The 9,115-nt window shown below is 41.4% G+C and overlaps 2 gene segments (V, D, J or C); both read left to right on the plus strand.

Moving 5' to 3' along the window:
- Positions 1 to 726: 726 nt before the first annotated feature.
- On the plus strand, positions 727 to 2,033 carry LOC310821130 (Ig kappa-b4 chain C region-like). The segment is given in 2 exons: positions 727 to 821; positions 1,498 to 2,033.
- A 3,121-nt stretch (positions 2,034 to 5,154) lies between these two features.
- On the plus strand, positions 5,155 to 6,434 carry LOC310820919 (Ig lambda chain C region-like). The segment is given in 2 exons: positions 5,155 to 5,260; positions 5,893 to 6,434.
- The last annotated feature ends 2,681 nt before the right edge of the window (positions 6,435 to 9,115 follow it).

Consider the following 9,115-nt stretch of genomic DNA (forward strand, 5'->3'; position numbering starts at 1 on the left):
TTCCTCTGGTAGTGGTGTCTGTCCTCTGTGACTTCACCACCACTGTTAAGTCTGTGGTCAGCATCTTTAATAAAGGAATATACAACATGAATCAGTGTCAGAGCTGCTGCTGCTGCTGCTCTCTGTCATGAGGACATGAGGGAATACAAACACTGGATCTACTGCTGGACTCTGGCTGCTGTGTGTCTATGAGGACACCTGATAAACAAGAGGAAAAAGACTAATCTGGATTTAAATCACAACATCAATCATATGTGTGTTGTTACTGATAGAGATCATATGAAGTGTTCCTTTGGGGTTGTTGGGTGAGATTTGTGTTGAATGAGATTGTCTTTGTGAGGTCTGTGTGGTTGGAGCTGCAGCTTTACAGCACAGAGAGGTTTTTGTACGGCCGTTCAGTTACGCTCAATCACTGTGGTGGACTTTTGGTAGCGGCACCAGACTGGATGTTGGCAGTAAGTAAACTACAAAGTTAACAACTTTATTCACCTGTTCACGTTGAAACACATTCTTTCATTTCATGTTTGAACATTATTGGAAAAAAAAAATACATTTTATTTTTTGAGAAAGTACACAAATCGCAATACAACATTTCTAATTTTAATGTTGTTTTATTCAATCAAATTTAAAATGTAATGTCAATAAAAGCGAATAGTATAACTGTAAGTAGGTGGATGAGTTTATCAGCTGAAGAAATGAACATGAGTCTAGAAACGTTCATAGCCACCTGCACAATGAGAGGGAGGTTTTTGTACAGGCAGTCATAGGGATTGTATCACTGTGGTACACTTTTGGTAGCGGCACCAGACTTGATGTTGGAAGTAAGTGATGAGCTTTTAATGTTTCTTTCTGATCAGTTCAGAGTAATTTAATGTATGTACTTACTTTCTAACAACGAGGAACATTTCAGAAAAATCTATTCTAAAAATTTACTTCATTACTATTCATTCTAAAAGTTTTCTCTTAAAATAACATAGACTGAGTCTTATTTCATTTGATAAATTCGCAAATCAAAAATGTCCAAATTAAGTAATATGTTTGCTTTTTAGGGTTTTAAGTGTAATTCAGGGTTAGGGTTAGGGTTAGGGTTAGGGTTAGGGTTAGACAACAACTAGTAAATGTATCAGTTATTGTAGTTATGGTTGCATGTTACCTGTTGTGTTGTTAGGTTACTAGTCTGAGTGATGTGTTGAACATCCAACTTCATGACACGTTTGATGTGTGCAAGAAAGTCACTTAAGAATTTCTAAGTCTGTGAATACTAAACATATGAATATTCTCATCAGACAAACAACTTTATGACATAGTTACACCGCACTGATCGTATTTAAAGTTTGTATGGTTCATCTGACGCGTTTTGGTTGACTTTTTGGTATTTTCTTCATAAGATTGATCCAATTAACATAATACATTTCTAAATCACGACTGTATATTTAGATACTGTGCATAAGTGACTCTTGTACCATAGTTCATGTCTATGTTCTGTGTGTGTTCTAGGTAACCGTGCCCCCACCCTCACGGTCCTGCCCCCCTCTAGTGAGGAGCTGTCCAGTAAGAGTATGGCCACACTGATGTGTCTGGCCAACAAGGGCTTCCCCTCAGACTGGACAATGAGATGGAATGTGGACGGGATCAACAAGGCGCAGGAGGCCAGCCGCGGGGTCCTGGAGAAGGACGGCCTCTACAGCTGGAGCAGCACCCTGACTCTCACTGCTGAGGAGTGGACCAAGGCAGGGACGGTGTCCTGTGAGGCCCACCAGAGCTCCCAGCCTACGGTCACTCAGATACTGAGGAGAGACCAGTGTTCTGAGTAGGTCCCCTCACACCCCCCTGTGGAGAGTGGCTGATTCCTCTGCCTTGACTCTGTTCTGTGCTCAGCTATTCTCTAGCCTCCATAGAGTCACATACAAACAGGGGCCTTTGCTTGAGCCCAGGTGTCACTCCACTCTGTAGACTGAGGTTGTATCAGTGTTAGTGTTGATGTGTTTCTGCTGTTGTTAACTAGCTACTGTTCATGTGCGCTTTGATGCTTCAATGCGGTTTACAGAACAATAAAGATATCTGATTGAATCATAAACACTGCTATGTGGTTTTTATTAACTCAAATGTTCATTTGTTGTGACATAGCCTATTGTCAGGCATAACTGGGCCATCATGATGTATTATCAATGATCATAACTAAAAAGAAGAGATGTATCCCGTCACATCATTCATTACAGTTTCATACATTTGATCATTGACACACACACACCACAGGTTTAAATAAATTGAACCAATTTAAAAGTCCAAATCATTGAAAATTACCTCAGTTTTAAGTGGTTTCTCAGTTTAAGGCCCCTGGGGATGGGTGGACATCTGGTGACAGGGCTGCTCTATTCTGAGAGGAGCAGAACCACCCCACCCTGACTAGATGCAAATGTGAGTTTCACTCTCACAGCTCCCAGTCTACCAGTTGAACAGTTTCACTGTCTAAAATGGTCCCCCAGGAAGTACAGTTGAAGAGGTCAGTGGAGTCAGGCTTGATGCTGTGTGCTGTGAGGAGAGAGAGCAGCAGTTCTACATGGACAGTGCCAGAACCAGACAGAGGGAGGCTCTTTAGGAAGCAGAGGATGATTAGAAGTAGAGACTGGAGTCAGGGATGTTTTTACTCTGATACTTTGTTATACAGCAGCTGTATGAGTAGCTGTTGCTGATGTAACAACCAATGGGGATCTTCTATGAATAAACTAAAACAGTAACGTATCAACTTATCAATAATGACTATATGTTTCCCTCAAGTGGTCAGAGTCAGTACTGTCTGTGTTTGAGCTCCACATGAAACTGATGACTCTTCACATTTACCATTGAATTGATGCTCTGATCTCATATAGTGGACAGTGAGATGTTCTATCCTGGTCTATTGTTTTTTTACTATTGTGATGGAACAGTGATCATATTCTGCTGTGAGTCATGATAAATGAGAACGGCACGAATCAATGCTGGGTCTAAATGGGAGTGGAAAGTCCAAATGGACGGGTCAGCAAAGCCTTCCCCTGCATACTGTATGGAGCATCATCACACACAGTGACACACATCATTCACTACTTTAAACTGCAGTCTTATTAGGGACGTTAGATGTTGGGAGGAGTGTGTTTGTGCTTCCACTTCAAAAGTCCTCATCTTGCTGTGTTCTCAACAACTTGAAACCACTCCAGGACTTCATTGGTATGTGGTTGGATGAGGTGACATATTGTTTTGTCAGCATCACTGTTATATTTAGCTCAGCGTATCATAGTTCAGTCAGTGTTCCATGTCTCTGTCTCTTCCCCCTCAGCACCTGCAGTAGGTCCCAGCTGTAGCAGTGCAGTCACTGTGCAGTCTGACTGAGGGAGGTTTTTGTACGGCTCTGTATCACTGTGTGAACACCCAGACACTGTTTGGGTAGTGTAAACTCTGACAGTAGTAATCTCCTGCATCTTCAGCCTGGACTCCACTGATGGTCAGAGTGAAGTCACTCCCAGATCCACTGCCACTGAATCTAGATGGAGTCCCAGACTGAAGTGTTTTAGCATAGTAAATGAGGAGTTTAGGAGCTTCTCCAGGTCTTTGTTGGTACCAGGTTAAACTGTCGTCTCCATCATCATATCTATGTACAGCACTGCTAACTTTACAGCTGAGACTGACTGACTGTCCCAATGACACAGCTTTCACTGCAGGACTCTGGGTTACAACATACTGTCCAGTGGATCCTGCAAAACAAATGAAGACTTGACATGTAAACGGAGCCCAAGGCTACATCAGCGTTGAGGCAGTACTATAGAATGTATATCAATGAACAAGTACATTTGTGTGGGATTTATCACTTCAGATCTCACCTTGAATCCAGAGAGCAAATGTCCAGATGAAGACGATGATGGAAGTCATTGTGGTTGTGGTTCTGTTGTCATGAAGGACGGCTCTCAGTCATGAAGTGTTGAACTCACAGGGCTGGAAGCACTTATGGAGCAGTACGTCAGAAAGTATGATGCAAATTAAAGTTTCAAGTCTATTTCAGGAGATGAGGAAATTCCCTTGAGAGTGTTCAACTATTAAGTGTGCTTAATACTGTATGTGAATATGTATTGAGTTTTTTTTTTTCAAATAAAGTAAAGGGAATTTCTCATTCTAGACTTAAAAGAATCACACACATAATGCTTGTATAATGTATTGTCTGATTCAATGAAGTGAGGTTATTCAAGTGGAGTGAAACATCCATTTTTACAACAACAAACTGAATAAAAAGGTGACATGTTTAAATGTTGCTTCACGTTTATATCTCTGCATTAGTGATGTATCAAAGACCCTCACAAGTGATACTGTTCCTCATGTCGGTCTAGTCAGATGTGTTATCAACAGCCTGTTCACTCATGCTTGGACTTTTAAGTTCCTCAAATCAGTTAGTGAACACTTGTGCCAACTGAAGCTGGTGGGATTCCTCTGGTAGTGGTGTCTGTCCTCTGTGACTTCACCACCACTGTTAAGTCTGTGGTCAGCATCTTTAATAAAGGAATATACAACATGAATCACTGTCAGAGCTGCTGCTGCTGCTCTCTGTCATGAGGACAATATGGAGGAATACAAACACTGGATCTACTGCTGGACTCTGGCTGCTGTGTGTCTATGAGGACACCTGATAAACAAGAGGAAAAAGACTAATCTGGATTTAAATCACAACATCAATCATATGTGTGTTGTTACTGAAAGAGATCATATGAAGTGTTCCTTTGGGGTTGTTGGGTGAGATTTGTGTTGAATGAGATTGTCTTTGTGAGATCTGTGTGGTTGGAGCTGCAGCTTTACAGCACAGAGAGGTTTTTGTACGGCCGTTCAGTTACGCTCAATCACTGTGGTGGACTTTTGGTAGCGGCACCAGACTGGATGTTGGCAGTAAGTAAACTACAAAGTTAACAACTTTATTCACCTGTTCACGTTGAAACACATTCTTTCATTTCATGTTTGAACATTATTGGGAAAAAAATGTAAAAAAAAAAAAAAAAATGACAAATTGACAAATCGCAATACAACATTTCCAATTTTAATGTTGTTTTATTCAATCAATTTTAAAATGTAATTTCAATAAAAGCGAATAGTATAACTCTAAGTAGGTGGATGAGTTTATCAGCTGAAGAAATGAACATGAGACTAAAAACGAACAATGAGAGGGAGGTTTTTGTACAGGCAGTCATAGGGATTGTATCACTGTGGTACACTTTTGGTAGCGGCACCAGACTTGATGTTGGAAGTAAGTGATGAGCTTTTAATGTTTCTTTCTGATCAGTTCAGAGTAATTTAATGTATCTACTTACTTTCTAACAACGAGGAACATTTCAGAATAATCTATTTTAAAAATTGCCTTCATTACTATTCATTCTAAAAGTTTTCTCTTAAAATAATATAGACTGAGTCTTATTTCAATTGATAATATAGCAAATCAAAAATGTCCAAATTAAGTAATATGTTTGCTTTTTAGGGTTTTAAGTGTAATTCAGGGAACAACTAGTAAATGTATCAGTTATTGTAGTTATGGTTACATGTTGTGTTGTTAGGTTACTAGTCTGAGTGATGTGTTGAACATCCAACTTCATGACACATTTGATGTGTGCAAGAAAGTCACTTAAGAATTCTCTCAGTCTGTGAATACTAAACATATGAATATTCTCATCAGACAAACAACTTTATGACAGTTACACCGCACTGATCGTATTTAAAGTTTGTATGGTTCATCTGACACGTTTTGGTTGACTTTTTGGTGTTTTCTTCATAAGATTGATCCAATTAACATAATACATTTCGAAGTCACGACTGTATATTTAGATACTGTGCATAAGTGACTCTTGTACCATAGTTCATGTCTATGTTCTGTGTGTGTTCTAGGTAACCGTGCCCCCACCCTCACGGTCCTGCCCCCCTCTAGTGAGGAGCTGTCCAGTAAGAGTATGGCCACACTGATGTGTCTGGCCAACAAGGGCTTCCCCTCAGACTGGACAATGAGATGGAATGTGGACGGGATCAACAAGGCGCAGGAGGCCAGCCGCGGGGTCCTGGAGAAGGACGGCCTCTACAGCTGGAGCAGCACCCTGACTCTCACTGCTGAGGAGTGGACCAAGGCAGGGACGGTGTCCTGTGAGGCCCACCAGAGCTCCCAGCCTACGGTCACTCAGATACTGAGGAGAGACCAGTGTTCTGAGTAGGTCCCCTCACACCCCCCTGTGGAGAGTGGCTGATTCCTCTGCCTTGACTCTGTTCTGTGCTCAGCTATTCTCTAGCCTCCATAGAGTCACATACAAACAGGGGCCTTTGCTTGAGCCCAGGTGTCACTCCACTCTGTAGACTGAGGTTGTATCAGTGTTAGTGTTGATGTGTTTCTGCTGTTGTTAACTAGCTACTGTTCATGTGCGCTTTGATGCTTCAATGCGGTTTACAGAACAATAAAGATATCTGATTGAATCATAAACACTGCTATGTGGTTTTTATTAACTCAAATGTTCATTTGTTGTGACATAGCCTATTGTCAGGCATAACTGGGCCATCATGATGTATTATCAATGATCATAACTAAAAAGAAGAGATGTATCCCGTCACATCATTCATTACAGTTTCATACATTTGATCATTGACACACACACACCACAGGTTTAAATAAATTGAACCAATTTAAAAGTCCAAATCATTGAAAATTACCTGAGTTTTAAGTGGTTTCTCAGTTTAAGGCCCCTGGGGATGGGTGAACATCTGGTGACAGGGCTGCTCTATTCTGAGAGAAGCAGAACCACCCCACCCTGACTAGATGCAAATGTGAGTTTCACTCTCACAGCTCCCAGTCTACCAGTTGAACAGTTTCACTGTCTAAAATGGTCCCCCAGGAAGAGCAGTTGAAGAGGTCAGTGGAGTCAGGCTTGATGCTGTGTACTGTGAGGAGAGAGAGCAGCAGTTCTACATGGACAGTGCCAGAACCAGACAGAGGGAGGCACTTTAGGAAGCAGAGGATGATTAGAAGTAGAGACTGGAGTCAGGGATGTTTTTACTCTGATACTTTGTTTTACAGCAGCTGTATGAGTAGCTGTTGCTGATGTAACAGCCAATGGGGATCTTCTATGAATAAACTAAGACAGTAACGTATCAACTTATCAATAATGACTATATGTTTCCCTCCAGTGGTCAGAGTCAGTACTGTCTGTGTTTGAGCTCCACATGAAACTGATGACTCTTCACATTTACCATTGAATTGATGCTCTGATCTCATATAGTGGACAGTGAGATGTTCTTTCCTGGTCTATTGTTTTTCACTATTGTGATGGAACAGTGATCATATTCTGCTGTGAGTCATGATAAATGAGAACGGCACGAATCAATGCTGGGTCTAAATGGGAGTGGAAAGTCCAAATGGACGGGTCAGCAAAGCCTTCCCCTGCATACTGTATGGAGCATCATCACACACAGTGACACACATCATTCACTACTTTAAACTGCAGTCTTATTAGGGACGTTAGATGTTGGGAGGAGTGTGTTTGTGCTTCCACTTCAAAAGTCCTCATCTTGCTGTGTTCTCAACAACTTGAAACCACTCCAGGACTTCATTGGTATGTGGTTGGATGAGGTGACATATTGTTTTGTCAGCATCACTGTTATATTTAGCTCAGCGTATCATAGTTCAGTCAGTGTTCCATGTCTCTGTCTCTTCCCCCTCAGCACCTGCAGTAGGTCCCAGCTGTAGCAGTGCAGTCACTGTGCAGTCTGACTGAGGGAGGTTTTTGTACGGCTCTGTATCACTGTGTGAACACATATTTACTATTAGGATAGTGGAAACTCTGACAGTAGTAATCTCCTGCATCTTCAGCCTGGACTCCACTGATGGTCAGAGTGAAGTCACTCCCAGATCCACTGCCACTGAATCTAGATGGAGTCCCAGTGAACATTGTGCTTGTACGATAAATGAGGAGTTTAGGAGCTTCTCCAGGTCTTTGTTGGTACCAGCTCAGGTAATCACCATTGTACACATCACTGCTGACTCTACATCCTATGCTAACTGTCTCTCCTGTGAGAACAGCTTTCACTGCTGGTGTCTGGGTCAACGTGTACTGTCCTCTGGACTCTGCATTTCAGAGGGAGAAAGGAATACATTCAACATTTCATACTTTTAATACTGGAAATTATTCAGTCATCTAATTTACTCTAAATATTTATGACTCAAACTTTATCAATAAAAACGTGTAAATGCACATACCTTGAACACAGACGGCAAGAGTCCATATGAAGATGGTGATCAGACTCATGGTTGTTGTGAGTCCTGCTGTTGGTCTGCAGTTGGTCATGAAGTGTTAAACTCACAGGGCTTTAAACACACCAGGGGCACTGAAGCATGGGCTGTCTGTGAGAGTCCCTCCACTATGCAAATCACTGCTATGGTCTTGATAAAGTCTTGAGTGCCAGATGTTACACAGAGGCCATTTCAGTGTCTTTTGATCTCTGAGGGGCCAACTCAGAGCTGAGAACCTACCTACCTACACGGCTCATTTTCTGCATTGGCCCAAAACTATTTTTCTCATTCAGTAGAGGTCCACTGTCAGATCAATAACAAAGTCAATGTATAGTTCACTCTCATGAACAGATAATAAATTCAATGTTTGTTTTTTCAGTTGTGAATATAATTACATTGAGTTTAGTCCTCTCTTATAATGGGTCATTGACACATATTTCTTTTCAATCTGTTGAACCATCTTTGAGGTACTAAGAGAACAGGATAAAGCACAACATTGTTTACATGAGTATCAAAGTCACAGATGACCATAATGGGTCATTGACATTTCAAACATATTTTGATAAGAGGAGTTGACGACATCTCATGTATCTTGTTACTGGTAGCAAAATGCTCCTGTGTCTCCCCCTACAGGGTGAGTAGTGTCAGTGCAGTGTGCAGTGAACAGGCCCTTTGGGGGGTCGATGGTTCGGTGTTCATCTAGTTTGTTTATTGATTGTTTATAATGTTTGTATTCCTCTTGTTGTAAAGCACTGTGAGACCACTGTGGTTGTGCAAAGCGCTCTACAAACACATGTGATTGATGGAGCTGTGTGGTGTGTGGACTGAGTGCTGGACTAG

Source organism: Argentina silus, assembly GCF_951799395.1.
Source record: "Argentina silus genome assembly, chromosome: 21".
Taxonomy (NCBI): Eukaryota; Metazoa; Chordata; class Actinopteri; order Argentiniformes; family Argentinidae; genus Argentina; species Argentina silus.